Source organism: Ovis aries, chromosome 17 (genome assembly GCF_016772045.2).
Source record: "Ovis aries strain OAR_USU_Benz2616 breed Rambouillet chromosome 17, ARS-UI_Ramb_v3.0, whole genome shotgun sequence".
NCBI classification, from domain to species: domain Eukaryota; kingdom Metazoa; phylum Chordata; class Mammalia; order Artiodactyla; family Bovidae; genus Ovis; species Ovis aries.
The window spans coordinates 14,328,921-14,354,285 of NC_056070.1; the positions used below are offsets into that span (position 1 = coordinate 14,328,921).

General features: G+C 39.7%; 1 protein-coding gene across 1 annotated transcript in view; it reads left to right on the forward strand.

Annotated features, from left to right (window-relative positions):
- FREM3 (FRAS1 related extracellular matrix 3) overlaps positions 1-25,365 on the forward strand; it is a 112,527-nt gene that overhangs the window by 9,039 nt on the left and 78,123 nt on the right.

Below are 25,365 nucleotides of genomic sequence, written 5' to 3' on the forward strand. Positions count from 1 at the left end.
CTGAGAATGTAGCTGGTAGTTTGTCTTACTCTAAAACTAAAACAAATCTACAGAAGGGGAGGTTGGGATGAACTGAAAGACTAGCGTTGACATATATACACTACCATGCCTGAAACAGAGAGCTGGCAGGAAGCTGCTGTATAGCACGGGGAGCTCAGCTACGTGCTCTATGGTGACCCAGATGAGTAGGATGGGGGTGGGGGTGAGAAGGAGGTTAAAGAGGGAGCAGATATATGTATATGAACAGCTGATTCACTTTGCTGTACAGCAGAAACTAACACAATATTGTAAAGCAACTATGCTCCACTAAATAAAATAAAAGAAAAAAATGAAAATAAATAAATCTAAAAATTGATCATTAGATGTTGTTAGGCATTTTAGCCCCAGTACTGAGTCTTAGTGACTCCTTGATCTTAGAAGTGTAATAGTCCTAGATGGGGTGAATGACTGGCCCACAGGAAAGCTTTCATTTAAAAACATGCCGATCTATGCTGTGCCTCTGTGCATGTACTCTGTCTCCATAGTAGCATACTGGGCAGCAACTAGTTAACAGAAGGCATTTTCTTTACTCAGCCAGGGATGTACTGATTATGTGGTCAAGAGCAATCATTTTGCAGTAAGACAGGATAATTGCAGAAATTATGTCCATGTACCACTTGCCACTCTATAACCTTTTTCTGTATAAATCATTACTCATTCTCAGTAAATAACATGAATTTTCTGCCTGAATCATGTGCAATCAGTCAGGACTATATTTACTGAAAAACAGTCTTCGATGAGAGACAATATGGTATACCGAGTTTGAATCCCAATTGGCCCCCTGTGACCTTGAACAGGTTACCTTGTCCTTTCTGTGATTCATTTCCCTCATCTCTAAAATGATGGTCTTCATACCTCTTTCAAAGGGTCACAAGATAATGTACGTAAAGCACTTGACTCACGTTGTTGTTGTTCAGTCGCTAAGTCATGTCCAACTCTTTGCAACCCTATGGACTATAGCCCACCAGACTCCTCTGTCCATAGGATTTCCCAGGCAAAGACAAAGGAGTGGGTTGCCATTTCCTTCTCCAAGGGATCTTCTCAACCCAGGGATTGAACTTTTATCTCCTTCTAGTCAGGCGGATTCTTCAGCACTGAGCCATTTGGAAAGGCCATACTTGGCTCACAGCAGATGCATAATAAGAGTTAGTTACCTTCTCTGTTTCTGATGAGACTGACTACAGTGGCAACCACTGATCCCTCCTCTCCGTCTTTTCACTTAGAATTTAACAGCCCTTTCCTTCTTTCCCTAAGTTCTCAAAAATCAAAATTACTATAAACATGACGATGAATTTAAGCCTTCTCAACTGATTCACTAAAGTAAACACTTATAAGATTCAGATGGTTTATAATGACTTTTTTTTTCTGTTTTTGAGGATGATATGAAAAGATGTACATCTAACTTGGACACTGTGCTTTCTGGGCAACATCAGAGACAAGAGTCAATCAGTGATGGTAATAATATGAATTTTATATAGCTACCATTGTTGAGTGCTTTTGTGGGCCAGTCACTGCAAAATAAAAAGCAAATGTTAGTAGGCCCATTTTTACATGAAGACACTGAGGCTGAATAACTTGCCTGAAGTCATCTGAAGGTGAACTGGAATTAAACCCAGATCTCACAGATTCCGAAGCCAGGGCTTTTAACCACTAATGCTATGCTGCTGTTGTTTTGGGAAACTGAAATCATGAGCAGAAGTCAGAGAACAGGGCACACAGCACTGCCTAACCTGGCAAAGAAGCACCTTATAAATTCAAGTGGTCAGAATGGCCAAACAAATTCCAGAGCATTTGAGGACAGGCTTGCTCATAGTCGGATCTTGAAGCGTATGCGTGTCCATAAGCTAATTAAATATTTTTAATATTTATTTAACAGTCATTTAGTCATTCGGTGGATGCTTTTAATTGTTTTCTAAGTACTAGACATGGAGCTAAAATCCATGTCTATCTATGTGGAACATTCTTGGAATAGCTTACAAATTCTGACGAAAGACTCACTCTAAACTTTTTTTGTATTTGCTATTTTAAAAGTTCATGAATGTCTATCTTTATAATAGCCAACTTAATCTTTTTTTCTTTTTAAAATTTCCCCACTTTTTAAGGTATTTCCCAAATGGAATGTTTAATGAAACTTGCACTGTGGTCTTTTGTTTGTTTGTTTGTTCTATTTTATTGAAGTATAATTAATTTATAAGGCTGCATTAATTTCTACTGTACAGCAAAGTGATCCAGTTATATATATATATATACATATATCCTTTTTTATTCTTTTCCATTATGGTTTATCCCAGGATATTGAGTGTAGTTCTCTGTGCTATGCAGAAGGTTCTTGCTGTTTACCTTTTTCATATGTGTGCTGTATGCCTGTCAATCCACAGCTCCTCTTTTTTCCCTCCCCTGCTTCCCCTTTGGTAACCATGCGTGTGCTTTTGTGTCTGTGAGTCTGTTTCTGCTTTACGGATAGGTTCCTTTGTGTCATATTTTAGATTCCACCTGCAACTGACATCGTATGGTATTTGTCTTTCTCTTTATGACTTACTTCACTTAGTATGACAAACTCTAGATCCATCTATGTTGCTGCAAATGGCATTATTTAATTCATGTTTATAGCTGAGTAGTACTCCATTGTATATATGCACTGTATCTTCTCTACCCATTCCCGTGTTGATGGACATTTAGGTTGCTTTCTTGGCTATTGTAAATAGTGCTACAGTGAACACAATGTGATCTATTGATAATCGTCTTTCCTAACGACATGTAGCACTGGCATAAAGTACTGCTTCCGGTTATTTAAGGAATTTGGGGTGGACACTCTTCGAAGGATGTATTTTTCACTACTGGGTTGGAAATAGACTTTGTTGTTATTTGCAGCACCAACGTTGTTGGAGCCATTAGAAGATTGCGCCTTGCCTCCAGGACTATGCAGTAGGCCTGTCCATGTAAGACCTTGCACCAGAGTCTTACAGGTGGAAGTACTGGCAAGATGACCCTAGCGTTGCAATTTATTGAAACCCCAAGACTGAAGGCAGGAAAACAGGAAGGCTTCTAGCTCATAGGCTCTGAAACCAGGCTGCTGCTGCTGCTAAGTCACTTCAGTCGTGTCCAACTCTGTTCAACCCCGTAGACTACCTGGATTCAAATCCCGGCTTCACTGCTTAATGGTTATGTATCTTCGAGAAACTCTGCTTTGGTTTCCTCATCTGTGAGCCAGAGGTAATTATAGCAATTGCCTCATAGGATAACTATGAGGATATTATTTGTTTCCTATTGCTCCTATAACAAATTATCACAAAATTAGTGGCTTTCAGCAATGCAAATTTATCATCTTATAGATTAGCAAGCCAGAAATCCAACATGACTTTTACTGGGCTAAAACCAAGGTTTGGATAAAGATGTATTTCTTTATGGAGATTCTAGGGGAGAATCCATTTCTTTGCCCTTTCTGGCTTCTAAAGGCTGTTCTCTTCCTCCAACTTTGAAGCTGGAAGTAGCTGGGTCTTTCTCAAGGTGCTTCACAGTGATTTTCTCCTTCACTCTTTCACTTACAAGAATGCTTGTGATTTACATTCGTTTCACTTGTGTAATTCAGCCAAATTTCCCTCATCTCAAAATTCTGAATTTAATCATATCCTCAAAGTTCTTGTTACCATGTAGTATAACATTCACAGAGTCCAGAGATTAAGATATGGACATTTTTGTGCTAAGTCGCTTCAGTCGTGTCTGACATTTTTTGACCCTATGGACTGTGGAATGATGCTAAAGCTGAAACTCCAGTACTTTGGCCACCTCATGCGAAGAGTTGACTCATTGGAAAAGACTTTGATGCTGGGAGGGATTGGGGGCAGGAGAAGAAGGGGACGACCGAGGATGAGATGGCTGGATGGCATCACTGACTCGATGAATGCGAGTCTGAGTGAACTCCGGAAGTTGGTGATGGACAGGGAGGCTTGGCGTGCTGTGATTCATGGGGTCGCAAAGAGTCGGACACGACTGAGCGACTGAACTGAACTGAACTGATGGACTGTAGCCTGCCAGGCTCCTCTGTCCATGCGATTCTCCAGGCAAGAATACTGGAGTGGGTTGCCATGCCCTCCTCCAGGGAGTTTTCCCAACCCAGGGATGGAACCCACATCTCATGTCTCCTACACTGGCAGGTGGGTTCTTTGCCACTAGCGCCTCCTGGGAAGCTCAGGCATCTTTAGAGGACCATTATTCTGCCTACCACAAGCATTCTGGGAATCAACACACATCAGGCACTTAAGAACCCCTGGCACATAGCAAGCACTCAATAAATATTATTATCTTTAGAATTATCTTTAGAAATACAAAGTTTGTATTTCTCTTCTACATAAAGAGAATTTTAATCATTTATTCCTAGAAATCTATATTTAGATCACTTGATTATAGAAGGTCAAATTTTATACTATTAGGGTAAATTTCTTTATTGGGGTGCTGCCTGGAAACCCTGGTTTTTTATCTCTTTTTCTCTGCCCACTTCTAAACTGACTTCATATTTGGAAGTTCACTAAGGGGCCAAGGAAAAAAGAGGAAGTAACTTAAACCCACCGTTCTTGTCTTTTCCACTACACGCTAGGCGGCTTTACACGGGAATATCATGCCTGTTCTCACCTTGTTTTCCCTCTCAGTTGTGCCTTTTCCCTTCTGCTCTGCTATAATCAAATGAAGTAACATATACCAAAAATATAAGGCCTAGCATTATTATTCCCTAATAAATTTGAATTTTCTTTTTTTCTTTCCTTTCACGTATTTATGGACATAACTATACTTGTGTACACAGATAAACTGGGAAATCAAACAAAAATTTTTTACAATGTACCTAATTTGTAGATTCCATCAATTTCTGAAGTTTTGAATTATCCAGCCTAAGATTATTTCAGTATGAAATCACCATCTACTCTGTAACATCGATGGGAAATTTCATTATATTCAAGGTTATCGTGAAAGCCACTGGTAAATGGGAAATACATTTTAGATTTCTAAAGCTCTGAACTGTGCCAGTTAAGCAAAGTGTCATGTTCATTTATCATCCTCTCCCAAAGTTATTATATTCACAGATTTATGTTGAAGTTTTGCATAACTCTGCTATACATAATGATGAATGGTCTTTTCCACTTACCGTAGAATAACATTACCTAAAATTTATATATGACTTAATATTTCTACACTTCCCAGGCAGCTCAGTGGTAAAGAATTTGTCTTCCAAGCAGGAGATGCAGGTTCGATCCATGGGTCAAGAAGATCCCCTGGAGAAGGAAATGGCAACCCACTCCAGTATTCTTGCATGGAAAACCCCATGGACAGAGGAGCCTGGTGGGCTACAGACCATGGGGTCACAAAAGAGCTGGACACGACTTAGTTACTAAATCACAACAATAATATTTCTACAGAGTGTTTCACAAATGTTATTCCATTTGATCCTCACCACAACCTGTGAGATGGGAATTGTTATTTCAAATTTTAAGATGAGGAAATGAGCTTGAGGAGTTAAAGGAATCAGAGAAAGAAAGCATCAGAGGAACCAAGTCAATTCTTCCTAATAACTCAAACTGAATAGCTATATGGCAGTGAGGCAATTTCAGTTTGAGGATGTACTGTGAATATTTAATTGTGTTCATAAGACCAAAAACAGATTATTTCCTTTTTCTCTTAATTTAAATTATTCAGTATTTAAAGCCAATTTGATCGACACTATGCATTTTAATATTTGAATTTGACCTGATACTTGTCTCATGGTTCATGTGAGTACTAATTTTCTGTTTCAATGAGCTGACTTTTTCAAGCAAGTGTGAAAATGAAATACATAATAACAGATAAAAAGGGCTTTGGGGAATAATAATACAACTAATCATAAATCCAGTATATCTGTCTAACCTGCAATTAAGGTAATATCATGTTTATTTACAACTTTAACCTCTCTAAAATCCACTGAAACATTCGAAAGCAAGGCAGAAATGTCACTGAGCAGTCAAATTATCAAAATCTTTGGCCTGAAATTTTCACACCTGATTCAAAGAAGCCTTTTCTTAGAGTCTGTTTACTCTTATTTCCCAAACAAGTGTAATTGTATTTTAAATAAAAGTAGCAGGAAAAAGTGAGTAGGATTTAAAAGCAGAAAAAGTTACAGAATGCAGAAGACATAGGTTAAAATAAGCAGATAAGGAACTCAAATCCATGAGAATTCAAAAGGCAATTTAACAACGGGATATGACCCAGCGATCGAACCTGGGTTTCCCGCATTGTAGGCAGACGCTTTACCGTCTGAGCTACCAGGGAAGCCCAATATGTGTCTATAGCTACTTATAATACACATAGCAGAAGTCAGAACTGCAGTAAGACTAAGAGACATTTTGCAGGCGTTCAAGATGATGTCATAATAAATCTATATTTATCATTAAATGAAGAAACCCCAGTGGAAAATAGTGTAAAGTCATAAAGGATGTTACATTTTCATATAAAATACATTTATATACTACATAACCATGAAAACATCTAAAACATAGATAGAAAGATGTCAAAATGGTTTACAATGGCAATGATGGATTGTAAGTCATTTTTATTTTCTTTTGATTTTCCCTTACATTTTCTTGGGTAAATGCTTTTGCAATGACCATGATTATTATCTGAAAAACTCAATTTCCATTTAACAAAAGTGCACTCTTGAATACATCAGAACCATCTGGTTCAATAATATAGATTTAAGTGGCTAACCATGTGATACTGGCTTATAAATGATTCAAAAATGTCCAAGTTAATAATGCAAAGAATTCAAAAATTCAAACAAAAGAGAATCAGGGCAGATGCTTCTCAGGCAGAAAGTAATCAACAGTTAGGCTTGCTGACTCTTTCCTTCATGAGTCCTTCTTGGCTGTTTCTTTAGTTCCTTTGCAAAAGGTGGCCAAAAATGAGTTGCCAGCCCTTGGGTGATCAACAAGCAAGGCAGGAGCAGAGGAACAGAGAAGATACCTAGAGGGGCAGAGGGAGCTCACTACCAGTGTTTCCACATTCAGCGGAGCCAGTCTCTGGAAGAATCTGTTCAGAGCTGTGAAATATACAGCCACACAGGGCCAAGTTTGCTGATTTGGTGTAAATATAATTTTGTATCAGCTATCACATGATCTATACGCTAGATAACTTCCCTTTGTGTCATTCATGATTCAATTAGATTTTGTTCATTTTTGTTTTATACTGAAACCATTGATATTTTTTATTGTAGTTGATTTACAATGTATTAGTTTTAGGTGTACAGGAAAATAATTCATTTATATATATTTTTATACATAAAAAATATATTTTAAATACATATATATATTTATATATGGCTTCTCTTGTAGCTCAGTCAGTAAAGAATCTTCCTGCAGTGCAGGAAACCCTGGTTCGATCCCTGGGTTGGAAAGATCCCCTGGAGAAGGAACTGGCAACCCACTCCAGTGTCCTTACCGGGAAAAATCTCATGGATGGAGGAGCCTGGTGGGCTGCATTTCATGGGGTCACAAAGAGTCAGGCACAACTGAGTGACTAACAATTACTTACTTACTTACATATATATGTATATGTTTTAGATTCTTTTACCTTATAGGTTAGAAACCATTGATTCCCTATAGAAAGATAGAAAAGGTACTTCCTATTTATCTTTCAGCTCAGTTCCGTTCAGTCACCCAGTCGTATCTGACTCTTTGCAACCCCGTGATTCGCAGCACACCAGGCCTCCCTGTCCACCACCAACTCCCGGAGTTCACTCAGACTCATGTCCATCAAGTCAGTGATGCCATCCAGCCATCTCATCCTCTGTCGTCCCCTTCTCCTCCTGCCCCCAATCGCTCCCAGCATCAGAGTCTTTTCCAGTGAGTCAACTCTTCGCATGAAGTGGCCACAGTTCTGGAGTTTCAGCTTCAGCATCATTCCTTCCAAAGAACACCCAGGGCTGATCTCCTTTAGAATGGACTGGTTAGATCTCCTTGTAGTCCAAGAGATTCTCAAGAGTCTTCTCCAACACCTCAGTTCAAAAGCATCAATTCTTCAGTGCTCAGCTTTCTTCACAGTCCAACTCTCACATCCATACATGACTACTGGAAAATCCATAGCCTTGACTAGACAGACCTTAGTCGGCAAAGTAATGTCTCTGCTTTTGAATATGCTATCTAGGTTAGTCATAACTTTCCTTCCAAGGAGTAAGCATCTTTTAGTTTCATGGCTGCAATCACCATCTGCAGTGATTTTGGAGCCCCCCAAAATAAAGTCTGTCAGTGTTTCCACTGTTTCCTCATTTATTTGCCATGAAGTGATGGGACCGGATGCCATGATCTTCGTTTTCTGAATGTTGAGCTTTAAGCCAACTTTTTCACTCTCCTCTTTCATTTTCATCAAGAGCCTTTTTAGTTCCTCTTCACTTTCTGCCATAAGGGTGGTGTCATCTGCATATCTGAGATTATTGATATTTCTCCCTGCAATCTTGATTCCAGCTTGTGCTTCTTCCAGCCCAGTGTTTCTCATGATGTACTCTGCATAGAAGTTAAATAAGCAGGGTGACAATATACAGCCTTGACATACTCCTTTTCCTATTTGGGACCAGTCTGTTGTTCCATGTCCAGTTGTAACTGTTGCTTCCTGACCTGCATAGGTTTCTCAAGAGGCAGGTCAGGTGGTCTGGTATTCCCATCTCTTTCAGAATTTTCCACAGTTTATTGTGATCCACACAGTCAAAGGCTTTGGCAGAGTCAATCAAGCAGAAATAGATGTTTTTCTGGAACTCTCTTGCTTTTTCCATGATCCAGCAGATGTTGGCAATTTGATCTCTGGTTCCTCTGCCTTTTCTAAAACCAGCTTGAACATCTGGAAGTTCACGGTTCACGTATTGCTGAAGCCTGGCTTGGAGAATTTTAAGCGTTACTTATTTATCTTTAGATCACCTCAAAAGCTCTTCAGAGTCCCCCCTCAGCCTCACTTCCTTTTTCTGTTATGGAGGCCAGGGCTGGAGTCTGACTGTTGCTGCTGATAATTTTTTGGTTTGTTTCTACTACAAATTAATCATTTTAGAAGTGGCAATACCTTTTTACAATACCCAGGATTGAGTCATATTGGGGAACCCACTCAATGAATGGGAGAATGATAAAGAACATATTGTTAACAACCTTAATGACACACTACCACAGCCTTGTTTTTAGCATTGTTAATTATACATACAACTGAAGCTTTCAGTCTAAAATTTTGCATTAAAATACATGAACACATAAGCATTTGTAGCATACCTAATCTAAAAACATGTACGTGCTTATAATTCCTCAGATGTCTTATCAATATTTAAAAAAAATAAATGCATGTACATGGTTAAAGAATAATAATTAATAGGGAATTCCCTGGTAGTCCAATGGTTAGGACTCCAAGCTTTCACTGCCAAGGGGGTGAGTTCAATCCCCACTCATAGAACTAAGATTCCCCACAAGCCAAAAATATCTTTATATTTTAATAAAATTTTTAAAAAATAATAATAATAATTAAACTGTATTGATACCTAGTCCCTTTCTCCAAAGAGGAACTGTTCACTATATTTCCTTACAAAAAGAAAATTATTCATAGCAGAATATCCTTTTTATTTACACAGAAGAGATTGTTTTCTATTCTCAGTTCTAAGCCTGGCCTGCTTAACTTAAAATATATGTATATTATATATGCTATATGTACTTATCAATTATGAACTAGAACAAATGGATCTACCTTAACAGCCTTATTCTTTTTAAACAGTTATATAATATTTCATTTTATGGCTATATTTTGCTTAATTAACTGGTTATCGAGTAAGAGGCATTTTTTTCTTTTTTGGTTTTAATTCTACTATGAACTTTATCTTAACTTACATTCAAATACAAATGTATATTTTTACTTAGCAGTGAAAATGCTGATTTAATCTAGCTATTTGAACGTCTAAAACATTCTCACATTTTCTTAAATGTCATACTTGCTTCAGACATCAGAAGGCTTTTTCATACACACATGCCCAGACAGACGTGAAACTGGGGCAGAAAATATGAGAGCAGCTTATTCCAAATTTAATAGTTAAATTTACTTCTAATCTTTAGAAGTTAAAAAAAAAAAGTATGAGCAAGGGGGAAAAAAATAAAGGCATTTTTGCTGTTAGAGGCACCAAGAAACCTCTGGAATTGTAGACAGGTGGTAGTTCTTGCTTATCTGGCTCTGCCAGGGCTGGCCCCGGAAGAGTCTCTACCTCCAGTGTTTTCAAGGTATGTCGTGTTGAACATGCAAAGATTTGAGTCTGCAATTTAGAATTAAGTCTGCAGTTACAGTGTGCCCCAAGACAGATCTCTTGTCTGAGTACAGATCAAAACAAGTTTTGGTAATTAATTTCTAGCTCATTAGTCAGAGGGGCCGTGGGCACGAATGTGCAGGAACAATGAAAGAGACGGGAGAACCGAGCCCATTTACATGTCACAGAGCAGAGTTGGGTTAAATCACCACCCTCTATAAAACATTACACATCCATCCTGGGTGCTTCACTCTTGCACCTTATTCATAATGTAAAAACAAATGGCTCTTAAGCCTTCTAATTTGAAATCAATGCCCATGCTTTATTTTATATGATGTAGCTTGCCAGCACTTGAAAAAAAAAATAGCCGCTTTTCCCATATCCTTATAACAATTACAGTTCTTTAGACTTAGTTTCCACATAGAAAATTAAGTGGGGATTTGAGATAAATGTTCTTTGTTCATTGAGGCAAATGTGAAGTGATTTCCAGAGAACTTTCTCGGTTCTCTATTTGATTCTGCTAGTTCTTTCTCTGGGTTTTGCGGTATTTCAAAAAAATAAAAATATGTGCTTAAATAAAACAAATTCAAATAATAGGGAAGAGCATAAGATGAAATGCAAGTTTTCTTTCCTGTTTCCATTTATGGTCCTATTTCACAGGAAGTCAAAAACTCTCTCTGTGTATAGGTGTGTGTGTGTGTGCACACGTGCACGAACACATACATAGCTCTAGCTGTAATTAAGTCTTCCATTAATTTTTAAAGTCCTGGAAGCCTGGAAGATAGTAGATAAACTTAGACTTTTCTTATTGGTGAAGTTTTAATCTTCCTGTAAAAGGAAGCTGTTTAGAATCGTACCTTGGCCTATGTATACTAGGAAAGAGGAAGAGAAGATAATCAGGCCAATTAAATTGATTCAAACAGTGAAATAATTTAATACTGATCATGATCTGTGTTAGAACTGAAATGCCTCCCTGACAGTACTTGACATATAATTGTTGTGCAAACATGTTGGTTGATAGATGAATAAACACAAATTCATGAAAAAAGTTCCAAAGATAAATTCATTTCATGACTGATAGAGGTTGAATGTTTAAGTATAGCTGTGATTTAAAAAAGAATAGTGCTCTCTTAAAAATTGTGAATCGCTGTGTCTTACACCTCAACCATACCTCAGTTTAATATTTTTTATTTTAAAAAATTAAATAACATTGATCATAATTGTGGATTATTTGTAAGGAGACTTTTTATAAGTAAATAAACATGTATTGTCTCATCAACAATAAGGAGCATCAAAGAAAAATAGCTTTGATCTCTTTGAGTATTGCATGAAAGCATTCTTGTTCAATGTTTTTCCCTGTAATATAAAACACAAGTTTATTTTTCATCAGTTTATTTTTTTTTAATGATGGAATTTCACACAGAAAAATAGAAAGCCAGTATGAGCATGCAATAACCTAAGAAAGTTTCAGCATAAGAAAATAATCACACTTTTCAAAGATGATTAATGAAAGGAGAAACCATTTTTGAAGAAAAAAAATGCTATGAATGATGAGTCTTTAAATATTCTCTACTAGTAAATCAATACTTGCTATAGTCAGGTATATATAGTGTGTAATTCTGATCACATTGTTGCGTACCTCTTGCTTTTCATTTTCCAGTTGCTAAATATCCTGATTTGCACTCAAATTGATTTAAGAAACATTTTATTGCTTGAAAAGAGAATTTATTCCTTGAAAGAATTAAGGCTGATCTTGTCTTGCTTTATGTGAGCCCTTAAATAGTCACTTCAGGGATAAATTTAAAAGAAAAGTTTACAGCCTCAAGATTAAGTCTTAAATTCCACCTGCATGCATATATAGCTTCCCAGGTGGCACTACTGATAAAGAATCCACCAGCCAATACAGGAGAAGCAAGAGACACTGGCTCAGTCCCTGGGCCAGGAAGACTCGCTAGAGAAGGAAATGAGGAAATGGCAACCCACTCCAATATTCTTGACTGGAGAATCCCATGGACAGAGGAACCTGGCGGGCTATAGTCCAGGGGGGTCACAAAGTGTGGAACATGACTTAGCAACTAAACAGCAGCAACAACTCTTGTCCCAGGTATCATGCTAGACATTTAAATACCTTAGTAAGGAAGGAAGTATTAGTTGCTCAGTCGCGTCCAACTCTTTGCAACCCCATGGACTGTAGCCCGCCAGGCTCCTCTATCCATAGGATTTCCCAGGCAAGAATACTGGAATGGGTTTCCATTCCCTTCTCCAGGGAATCTTCCCAACCCAGGGATCAAACCTGGGCAAGTCACCTGCATTGCAGGAGGATTCTTTACCATCTGAGCCACCAGGGAAGCCTTCTCATTTAATCTCCAAAATCATGAGATAGATATTATTCCCCCATTTTATGCATAAAGAAGGTAAACCCTGATGGCATTGAGTAAAATGATTATTATTACTAAAGTTATTAGCACTTAAACATTCTGAGGGAGTCATGTGGAAAGATAAGAAAATCACAAAATCCTAATCCTTCTAAAACTAAGTCACTATAAAACTTATCCTTAATGCATTGATCTGGTTTTTGTTCAAAAATTACATGTTTCTCTGGAAGGCAGAAGACATTTAATTTATAAGAAAAATTATAGGCTAACATCTGGAGGCTGATGTTTATATATAACACAGACATAAAACAGATCCTTTGGTAAGGGGATGACAAGGGGCATGAATGCCTGCATGATGCTATTTCCACTTTCAGGAAGCAGAAATCACAGCGGGTTGGATGACTCATCCATGGTTTTGAATGACTGGAGCCATTGAAGACAATATTTTTAAAAGAAAAATTATCCTCAGATTGTATTCAGACTAACCTTAAAATTAATCAAGCTGCTGGGCATTTTGCTTGTCTTTCTTCATCAGGACCCAGACACACTGGGTTGTCTGCCTGTATGACAATGACTGAGGCTCTTCTAAAGTGATTTATTAAAAAAAAAAAAAAAAAAGGAACAAATATATGTATATATCCATCTATACAGCTTCTCTCAGCCTAAATTGATGAGACACTGGCAGAGAAACAAAATATATGTAAGAAGTGCAGAATGGATATCAAACCCTATACATATAGTAACACATGTAAAATAGAGCTGATATTTTAACCTGGTTGAATTTCCCAGCAATAGCACAAAACTGAAAGTCAGTAGCAATATGATATTAGCCCCTTGATAAAATCTCAAGCCAACATTAGAGGTAAGGTGATCAAGCATCACACTATTTCGTCATTGACATGGAAGCAGAATGTTCTGTTTTTGCTTATGTTTCTTGCCGGTCGTTTGAGACCGTGAGTGCAGAAGTTACGGTCACACCGTGTGGCATAGCAGAGGGAGCATTAGGGCTCCAGATCATCGTCAGCGACATCATCAGTGTTCCAGGTCCTGGCTCTTGCTGTCGCGTTTTTCCTAACTCTCCTTCTAATCTCTATGCTCATTTTCTCCCTCATTTTACATTTCTTCAGCCCAGTGTATGGAGTGAGCTCTGGATGTACATCGTGTTTCTCCTGTTCCACAGTTTTCGGTTCACTTTCCAGCCCTGCCTGTGCTTCACCTGTGGTTTTGTGCACATTACTCAATCCTACTTATACCCAATTTTTCATGTGGCAAAATAGTTTTCAGGAACTATAGCATCCTTTGATTAATTTATTAAACAGTGTTTGCAGGAAGCTTACAATCCTGCTATTCAAATAATCCTGACATAACAACTATCTGACCTGAGTCGTATCTAATAAATATGCTGAAGAAGGTGTGCAGGATATTGGGTTTTTTTAATATTCATTTATTTGGCTGTACCAGGTGTTAGATGAAGCATGCAGGATCTTCTTTGCATCTTGCGGGATCTTTCCTGTGGCACACAGACTCTAGTTGCAGAGCATGGGCTTAATTTCCTCGGGGCATGTGGAATCTTAGTTCCCGGACCAGGGACTGAACTCAAGTCCCCTACAAATCAAGGTGGATTCTTAACCACCAGACCACCAAGGAAGTCCCTAATTTACTATCTCTAGAAGTAAACATTCTCTGAAACAGAATGTGTTGTCATGAAGTTTTTAAAAAGCCAAGAACATTAGGAAACTCTACTAGAAAAATAAAGTCCTAGGGAAGAGAGAGAAGCTGAATTCCCTTTGAGATTGGTATGTAAAATCTTTTACTCGTTCATTGAGCTTCAAGGAGCTCCCATCTTCTGTTTAGCAATCCAAGAAGGCACCAAGCCATCCTTAGGGCAGAGCCTCTGGAGACTGGCTGTGTTACATCTGGAAGCGTCTCTGGCTGGCAGTGACTCAACTGAAAAAGTTTATGTAGATTGAAAACGACCTTTGATCTCTGCTTCCTGTGATGAAAGAAACGTGAAATATGCATTAGTTGGCAAGGAATTAGGAGAAAAGAAAATGGGTTCCTTGAGACAGTGGCGGTCTAGTTTTGTGTGTGTGTGTGTGTGTGTGTGTGTGTGTGTGTGTGTGCGCATTTAAGTGACTGGATATAACTACTGGAGTTAAATGACTGGGGAAAGACTTGTAATACATTGCCATTAGTATTCCATTCTACCTGCATGCGCTATGTTTTCTTTATCCATCCTGTTGATGGATACTTGGGTTGTTTCCACCTTTTAGCTGTTGTGAATAATGCTCTAATGAACACTGATGTACAAATGTCTATTCAAGTCCCTGCTTTCTGTCCCTTTGGGTATATACCTAAAAGTGGAATTGCTGGGTCTCACGCTTATTTTATGTTTCCTTATTTTTAACAGCTGTCAAACTGCTTCCCACAGCAGCATTAGAAATTTCTCTTTTAATGTTCTCATAATTGTGTTACAACATAATTGTTTTTTACATAATCCTATGCATTTTCTGTAATCTATGCATTTACATGATCCTGTGCATTTAGAGACGTTGTTCTAAGAACGTAGACTGCCAAAGGGCTTCCGTGGCCCAAAAATGTCCAGAATCTGCACATCACCTTCTCTTTCGTCTAAGGCAAAATAATTCAAATCTGTAAAATCCTGTCAGGTGTTTGGTGTCAGGAACTAAAATGTATGGTCATTACAAAAAAATAGTGATTTTGCATTATCTTAGAAGTACAGTACAAGTGGGCTATACTAATAACATTTTAAAAATGCTTTCAGAGCCAAGTTTTCCTGATTGGTAACATAATAAGCATCTTTACCAACAAACATATTCTGAGAAAACAAAAGATGCAATTCAATGAGTAAGTATAAGTTAAGGCTTTTAAGTATACCAGAGCCTAAGGGCAAGTTGATTCATTGGAAAAGACTTTGATGCTGGGAGGGATTGAGGGCAGGAGGAGAAAGGCACGACCGAGGATGAGATGGCTGGATGGCATCACTGACTCGATGGATGCGAGTCTGAGTGAACTCCGGGAGTTGGTGATGGACAGGGAGGCCTGGCGTGCTGCGATTCATGGGGTCACAAAGAGTCGGACACGACTGAGCAACTGAACTGAACTGAACTGAAGGGCCAGTTAGGTGAATACACTTTGAAAAGCGAGACAGTTCCTAAAATGTGGTTGATCTAATTATCGATTCTATTGGAGTTCTAAAAAGAAAGGATGAAATGATTGGATGGCATCGTGACTCAATGGACATGAGTTTGAGCAAACTCCGGGAGATAGTGGAGGACAGGGAAGATGGGCGTACTGCAGTCCATGGGTCACAGAGAGCTGGACACAATTTAGTGAATGGGGAACAAAAAAAGAGCGAGAAATACAGTGTTTCAACAATTTGCATCTCTTGTGTACAGCTGTAGTCAGTGTAAAACATTGTGAAACACATTTATTCACAATGTGCAACCAACACCCTGTAACCATTACATGGTATCTTACTGTTATCTTACAGATAACGGAGTCTCTTACTCTGCCATCTCTATAGGCTTCCTCTAACTTCTGTTTTAAAAGAGAAAACTTCTTTAACCACTTAATTTCACTGTTCAGGATTCAGAATATGATTGTCATCAAGTATGGAGAGAGACACACAGCTAGAATTTTAGAATAGGCATGGTCCTGTTATGACTTGACTGTAGCATCGTTCATCCAGTTAACAAATATTTGTTGAGTACCTGCCCTACTCCAGACACATGGGATGTGACAGGAAATTAAAAAAAGACATAGTCTCTGCTTTCAAGGAACTTGCAGTTTAACTGGGAATAAGTAAAATGGCTGTGTAAATGCTACATTATTGAATAAGAGTGAGCTTGGACTATTTATAATAACCTAGACATGGAAAAAAACCCACATGCCCTCAACAGATGATTGGTTTAATAAGATGTGATATGTGTGTGTATGAGAGAGAGAGTGTGTTTCTATAGGAATATTACTCATTATACATAAACACTGGAGAAGGCAATGGCACCCCACTCCAGTACTCTTGCCTGGCAAATCCCATGGACGGAGGAGCCTGATGGGCTGCAGTCCATGGGGTTGCTAAGAGTCGGACACGACTGAGCGACTTCCTTTTCACTTTTCACTTTCATGCATTGGAGATGGAAATGGCAACCCATTCCAGTGTTCTTGCCTGGAGAATCCCAGGGACGGGGGAGCCTCGTGGGCTGCCGTCTATGGGGTCACACAGAGTCGGACACGACTGAAGCGACTCAGCAGCAGCAGCAGCAGCAGCAGTGATCTTTTTTCTTAAGAGAGTTCAAAGCTTTGATAATACTTGTTGCAAGTGATTGTTGTTGTTTGTTTCGTTACTAAGTCGTGTCTGACTCTTTGCAACCCCATGGACTGCAGCACTCCAGGCTTTCCTGTCCGTCACCAACTCCCGGAGCTTGCTGAAACTCACGTCCATCAAGTCGGTGATGCCATCCAACCATCTCATCCTGCTCCTTGGAAGAAAAGCTAGGACCAACCCAGGAAGCATATTGAAAAGCAGAGACATTACTTTGCCCAGAAAGGTCCATCTAGTTAAAGCTATGGTTTTTCCAGTAGTCATGTGTGGATCTGAGAGTTGGACTATAAAGAAAGCTGAGGACCAAAGAATTGATGCTTTTGAACTGTGGTATTGGAGAAGCTTCTTGAGAGTCCCTTGGACTGCAAGGAGATCCAACGAGTCCATCCTAAAGAAGATCAGTCCTGAGTGTTCATTGGAAGGACTAATGTTGAAGCTGAAACTCCAATACTCTGGCCACCTGATGCGAAGAACTGACTCATTAGAAAAGACCCTGATGCTGGGAAAGATTGAAAGCTGGAGAAATGGGGATGACAGAGGATGAGCCACAAGGGAAGCCCTTTATTGTTCTTTAATAAAAGAGTTGTGTCCAAGAGCAACAGGGTATGGGAAGACTCAGTAAATCTGGCACAAATCCAGCAAGCAGAGTTTTACTTTCCTTTGAATACAAGTGCTTATATTTCCTGATAGCTCAGTTGGTAAAGAAGCCGCCTGCAATGCAGGAGACCCTGTTCGATTCCTGGGTCAGGAAGATCTGCTGGAGAAGGGACAGACTATCCACTCCAGGATTATTGGGCTTACCTTATGTCTCAGCTGGTAAAGAATCTGTTTGCAATGCAGGAGACCTGGGTTCAACCCCTGGGTTGGGAAGACCCTCTGGAGAAGGGAAAGGCTACCCACTCCAGTATTCTGGTCTGGAGAATTCCATGGACTGTATAGTCCATGAGTTCGCAAAGAGTCAGACATGACTGAGGGACTTTCACTTTCACATGTTACGAAGCAGAGTACAAAATTCATAGGGAATTTTTAAAAGTATCTCTGAGACTTCCAAGCTCACAGCCTGTAGCTATGCCCCAGGTCCTGTTCCCTTCCCCTCCTCAGGACTGGTTCACTTTCATATGCCCTGAGGGTTATTCTGGTTTTGAAAAACCCTGATGGAATGAATCTATTTTCTTCAGGTAGTTTTAACAAGACTTCAAAATAATTTAAATGTTATTTCCTGAATGGAGTCCTGTAGAACTAGTTGTTAAAAGGAGTCTGCATTAAAGGAAAAAAAAAAATCCTGTGTTTAAGTATATTTAAGAAATAATGAGTTTATCAAATGTACAGGTGTTTTGTTTTGTTTTGTTTAATTTAAAACTTCTCAGATGGAGGAGAGAGTTCTCTTAGTTCTTGCTCAAAATGAAAGACTAGAACCACCTGTACAATCTTTAAACCGTGACCGCTGTCAGTGGCCCATAGACCTGTAGACATTTTGCCAAAATTACCACTTTGCCTTTTGGGGGAGTGAGGATTAACATTATATAAGTTTTGTGTGTGTAATATTATATTTCTGCTTCTGTATACACTACAGGGCGCTCACCACTAAAAGCTTATTTTCCATCCATCATCATAGAGCTGATCCCCTTTACCTGTTTCACGCTCACCTACCACCCCACTCCACTCACTCCTCTGGCAATTACTACTCTGTTCTCTGTGTTTATATCTTTGCTTTTGTTTGGTTTGGTTTGTTCATTTTTTAAAGAATTTATTTTCTTATATTTCACATATGAGTGAAGTCATATAGTGTTTGTAATCTCTTTTTCTTTTGTTTTTTTTGGTTGCACTGTGTGGCATGCGGGATTTAGTTCCTGACCAGGGATCATACCCCATACCCCTTGTAGTAGAAGCACTGAGTATTAACCATTGGACCACCAGGAAAGTCCTTCTTGTTGTTCAGTCACTGAGTCGTGTCTGACTCTGCAACCCTGTGGACTGCAGCACACCAGGCTTCCCTGTCTTTCACTATCTCCTAGAGCTTGCTCAAATTCATGTTCATTGAGTCAGTGATGCCATCTAACTGTCTCATCCCCTGTTGTCCCCTTCTCCTCCTGCCCTCAATCCTCCCCAGCATCAGGGTGTTTTCCAATGAGTCAGCTCATCACATCAGGTGGCCAGAGTATTGGAGCTTCAGCTTCAGCATCCGCCCTTTCAATGAATATTCAGGACTGATTTCCTTTAGGTTGACTGGTTTTGTCCCCTTGCTGTCCAAGGGACTCTAAGAGTCTTCTTCAACACCACAGTTCAAAAGCATCAATTCTTCAGCACTCAGCCTTTTTTGTTGTCCAACTCACATCCATATATGACTACTGGAAAAACCATAGCTTTGACTAGATGGACCTTTGTGGGCAAAGTATTGTCTCTGCTTTTTAATATACTGTCTAGATTTGTCGTAACTTTTCTTCCAAGGAGCAAGCATCTTTTATTTCATGGCTGCAGTCACTATCTGCAGTGATTTTGGAGCATACAAAAAGAAAGTCTGTCACTGTTTCCACTATTTCCCCCATCTATTTGCCATGAAGTGATGGGACCAGATTACAGCTCCTTTGCCCAGTTTTTTAAAATTAGATTCTTTCTTTTACTCTTGTTAAGTTATATGAGTTTTTAATATATTTTGGATATTAATGCCTTATCAGATATATGATTTGCAAATCTCTTCTCCCTGAAGTTGTTTTTTTTAATTTTTTGATAATTTCTTTGCTGTACAGAAGCTTTTTAGTTTGATGTAGTTCCATTTATTGTTGCTTTTGGTCCCCTGCCTGAGGAGACATCCAGGAAGATATAAACAAGCATACTGCCTGTGTTTTCTTTCGGAGTTTTATGCTTTCAGGTCTTCCATTCACGTCTTTAATCTTTTTGAGTTGAATTCTGTGTATGGTACGAGGTAGTGGTCTGGTTTCACTTTTTTTGCACGTGGTTGTCCAGTTTTCCCAACACCACTTATTGAAGAGACTATCCTTTCCCATTGCATGTTCTTTTCCCTTTTGTTGTAAATTAACTGTCATGTACTTCTGGATTTATTTTAAGGCTGTCAGTTCTGGTCCATTTGTCTATGTGTCTGTTTTTTGGCCAAATACCACACTGCTTTGATTAGCTTTCTAATATATTGTGAATATATAACATTGTGAAACCTCTAACTTTGTTCTTTTTTCTCAGGATTGTTCTGGCTCAGGGTCTTTTGTAGTTCCATGTAAATTTGGGTTTTTTTCTCTTTTTTTTGGTTCTGTTTCTGTGAATAATGTCATTGAGATGTTGATGGAGCCTATGTTGGATCTGTAGACTGCTCTAGGTAATACAGACATTTTAACAATGTTAGTTCTTCCATTTTACAAGCACAGAATATCTTCCCATTTCTTTGTTTCATCTCCAGTTTCTTTCAACAGTGTCTTGCAGTTTTCAGTGTACAGGTCTTGGACCTTCTTGGTTAAATTTATTCCTAGGTATTTTCTTCTTTCTTCTTTGTCATTGTAAATGGGGTTGTTTTCTGAGTTTACACCTTTGCTCTTCATTTCAAAAATTAAGTTGACTGGAACAGTTAGTTAGAAATCATCCAAATGTTAGTTTTGGTGCACTGAGAAGAGATTCATGAAAATTACTCTCTATGTAAAACCCTCCAGTTTCATGAACCTCTGAACACAGTTTAGTTGTCCGCAATGTGTCTCTTCTGTCAATTTGTCATGTGGGACAGAGTTGGACTTGGTAATGCCCTTTCCTTTAACTCATTCACCTGGGCTGTTTTCTGATAAAATTGCTTCATGCTGGCAAACACATTTTCTTTGATTCATGAAGATGAAGGGGTGATATTTTTCTACATAATTTCATCTTTCATGCTTTAAATTGATTTTCCTTTGTAGCTTTGATTTTTCTCTCCCATGAATTCATTTGTTAGGAAAAAGAGTCCCAAGTAGGGGATTGCTGGTGCATGAATGATAGGGTTATCTGGAGGGGATCTGTGACAGATTTCTACAGAGACTGTAGGTCGTAGCCACAGCCTTACAGTTCTAGGACTCACTGACCTGGAAGAACCACCTGATGTGGGAGTGAAGAGAACAGCTCTGCTACGGCCATTGCCACCAGCCATTTGCTCCTTGTAATCTCTCTTTAATTCCAACCCGGTTCCTTACCTGGCCCAACGTACTCTCTGCACAGTTCATCACAAAGTAGCATGGCATAATGGAAAAAACAACACGTTTGGAAATCCTGTTTCACAGGTTTCTGTTGGGCAAGGTCAGGATGGTTGAGTCTTCCTTTTCTTTACGGAGGAATTCCAAATGTCAAGGAAAATGAGGCCAGTCCAGATTAGCGGTTGGTACTGCATTAGTCATAGTTGTTTAAGAAGAACATGGAATATACATCACACGCCAACATCTATAAGCCACACTTGATGGGAAGCAAGTAGAGCTAGAAGGCTGGAAAGAACTGGATTCACTCTGACTATCTCTTCCTCTGACATCTCCCAACAATCATTTTATTGTTTTTCCATTACACTCCAAGTTGCTAATGTTAATTTGTAGACAAAAATGTGTTGTACTAAATCTATTTAAACCAGTAGTCCTCCTAAGGATATTAGCCCACTGCTAGCCACTGTTTAGCTTGTATAAAAATTCTTACCATATGTACCACCTACTGAAAAGAGCTTTTGAAAAAAATTTTTAATGTTTCAATCATTCTGACAAGCAAAAGAGGAGGGTCAGCTACTTCCAGAATTACTTAAGAGGCATACATTATCCTTGTGACAATATTTGTTTGTATAATTAAATTATCTGGAAAGTTTTATAAAAACTTAAGTCTTTTTCCAACCCTCAGAATCCTTTTATTTTGTCTGAAGTAAATCCTACACATCAATGTTTTTTAGCAACTCCCCAGGCAAATGTGATGTGTAATCAAGTTGAAAACTGTAGCAGGCAAAATTTTGAAATAACTCGAGTGTGCAATTCCTGTATAACTTTCCTCCCTTGAGTGTAGGTTGGATCTGTTTCCTGACTTGTGGGTGTGTGTGGGTGTGTGTGCACTCATGTACTCAGTCACCCAGTTGCGTCCAACTCTATGACCCCATGGACTGCGGCCTGCCAGGCTCCTCTGTCCAAGGAATTCTCCAGGCAAGAATACTGAAATGGGTTGCTGTTTCCTCCTCCAGGCGATCTTCCTGATCCAGGGATCAACCCATGTATACTGGATCTCCTGCATTGGCAGGCAGATTCTTTACCACTGAGCCACCTGGGAAGCCATATATATATATATATAGGAGAAGGAAATGGCAACCCACTCCAGTGTTCTTGCATGGAGAATCCCAGGGATGGGGGAGCCTGGTGGGCTGCCATCTATGGGGTCGCACAGAGTCAGACACGACTGAAGCGACTTAGTGGTAGTATACATATATATGCAATCTCCACCTTACTAGCACACACTAGAGAGATTCTCCATTGGCCTTGAAAAAACAAACTGCCATGTTGCAAGTAAGCTACCTGCTGAAAGATCCATATGGCAGGGGACTTTTGGAGGCCTCTAGGAACTAAGAGCAGCCTTCAACCAATAAACAGTAAGAAGCTGGGACTCTCGGTCCTACAGCCAGAAGAAAATGAATTCTGCCAGTAATTAGACAGAGCTTGGAAGCAGATTCTTCCTAGTCAAGAATTTGGATGGGAATGCAGTACTTGCTGCTAACATTCTGATTGCTATTTTGTGAGACCCTGAGCAGAGGACTCATTGAAGCCTTGTCTGGACTCCTGACCCACAGAAGCTATGAGATAATAAATATGTGTTTGATTCAACTCCTTAGTTTGTGGCAATTTTTACATGGCGGTAGAGGGCCACCTGGTGGCTTCCCTGGTGGCTCAGAGGGTAAAGCGTCTGCCTGAAGTGTGGGAGACCCAGGTTCAATCCCGGCGTTGGGAAGATCCCCTGGAGAAGGAAATGGCAACCCACTCCAGTACTCTTGCCCGGAAAATTCCATGGACAGAGGAGCCTGGTAGGATATAGTCCATGGGGTCGCAAAGAGTCAGACACAACTGAGTGACTTCACTTTCACTTTCAGAGGGCCAACTGGGCTTCCCTGATGGCTGAGGCAGTAAAGAATCTGCCTGCACTGCAGAATATGTGGGTTCGATCCCTGGTTGGGAAGATTCCCTGGAGAAGGGAATGCCTCCCCATTCCAGTACTCTTGCCTGGGAAATCCCAGAGACAGAGGAGCTCGTGTCCATGGGGTCACAGAGTCAGACATGACTGAGGGGCTAGCACACACACAGAGAGCCAACCATGTGATTAAAGGGTTGGAACTTTCAGTACCACCCTCCTGACTTCCACAGAAGGGAGAGGGACTGAATCCGTCACCAATGGTCAGTGATTGGGTCATTCGCGCCTGTGTAATGAAGCTTCCAAAAAACCCTAAGGACTGGCTTTGAAGAGCTTCCAGGTTGGTGACCACATAGAGATTTGGGAAGAATGGCGCATCCAGAGATCATGAGCTCCTGCCCTTTCCCATATACGTTGCCCTTCACATCTCTTCCGTCTGGTTGTCCTGAGTTACCTTCTTTTGTTATAAACTGATAATGTAGGAAAATGTTTCTCTGAGTTCTGTGGGCCTCTCCATCAAGTTAGTTGAAGACGAGGAAGGGGTTCATTGGAACCTTCAATCAATAGCCACTGATCAGAAGCACGGGTGACAACATGTACTTGTGATTGACTTCTAAAGATGGTGGGGGTGGGGGTGCAGTGTTGTAGGACTGAGCGATCTGGTGCTATTTCCGGGTGGACAGTGTCAGAACTGGGCTTCCCAGGTGGGGCTAGTGGTCAAGAACCCACCTGCCAGTGCAGGAGATGTAAGAGACACAGGTTCGCTCCTAGGTCAAGAAGATCCCCTGGACGAAGGCATGGCAACCTACTCCAATATTCTCACCTGGAGAATCCCATGGACAGAGGAGCCTGTCGGGCTAGAGTCCATAGGGTTGCAAAGAGTCAGACATGACCCAAGCGGCTTAGCACACAGCACAGCAGTATCAGAGCTGTGTTAAACAGCTGGACACCCAGCTAGGGTCGAAGAACTGTTTGATGGTGTTGGGAAGAACACACACAGGCATGGTCTTTACCTCAGTCCTCCCAACTCACAAGATCCAAGATCCAAAGGCACTGAGGGGCTGAATGGGCTTTTTTTCTATATTCCATTTCATCTGCCAGCTTTGTTTTCTATTGTTCATCACGGCTTTAAGAACTCTCATGTTTTATTATTTCCTCTTCAAGGCAGATAAAAGCGCTTTTGAATGAGTCGCTTAGTTATTTTTAAAACTAAGTCTTTAGGTAACACCAGAAAAAAATGAATAAATGAGGAAGAAATTGGTAACAGTTAAAATTAAGTACAAAATGGTGAGATGCTATGCACAACTGGAGACTTACTCAGAAGTATAAAACATGGAAAAAATTTAAATTGTTTGTTTCTCAGAGGCTGAAAAAAATGTAGCTCCAAGAACTGGCCCATTGAAATGAAAATATTAATACTATTAAATTAAAATACAGTTTCATTCGGAACTCAACTGATTCTTCTGTATAAAAGCAAACGTATGCTGTCTTTACTCACCTCCCTTGTCCGCTTCATCCTCCAAGAGGTACAAAGAGAAACTGCTTTCTTGCGGGTCAGTATGCTTTCTGATATTCTTCTTGAGTGTGCACAGTTTTAATTATGTAGAAGCTAGATCTTTTCTAGGGTCTGACCAACTTTTTAATAAAGAGACAGATTTATAGCATCTTATTTGACCACTTTACTAATCAGTAACCACTGAAATGAAAGCCAGATTACCCTCTGGCAGCAGATGAATTCTAAGCCCTTTCCCACCCCACTACAGCATCCTAGCATCCTGTTCTGTGCTGCTGTGTGTTTCTACATCCCCATCAAGGGCAATGGGACTGTTTGCTCGTTGTCATTGAGTATTTGAGAATTGAAATGTTGGCCTCTTGTCGTGTACTTCCACCCATCCTCTGAATGCCTGTTGAATTCATTGGAAATCAAAGGTCTGTGTCTTGCTTGATTCATGTACAGCAAGCCCAACGCTTAAAGAGATGTAGCAAAACAATAATTACAGAAGCCATCTACTAGGTGAGCATTAGCTATTTGGTCGTAGAGTCTGTGACAATTTAGAGAAAACAAGTGACAGTTCAAAACAGGGAAATGGGATGTGCTTTTTAAACCCCTCAAGGCTCCGTTGTTTCTCAAGTCCTGGTTTAACACTGCGGACTTACTTATTTGTGCTTCTGGCAAAAGTCAGATAGCATTATCTCCTGTTTAATAGTGAGTAATA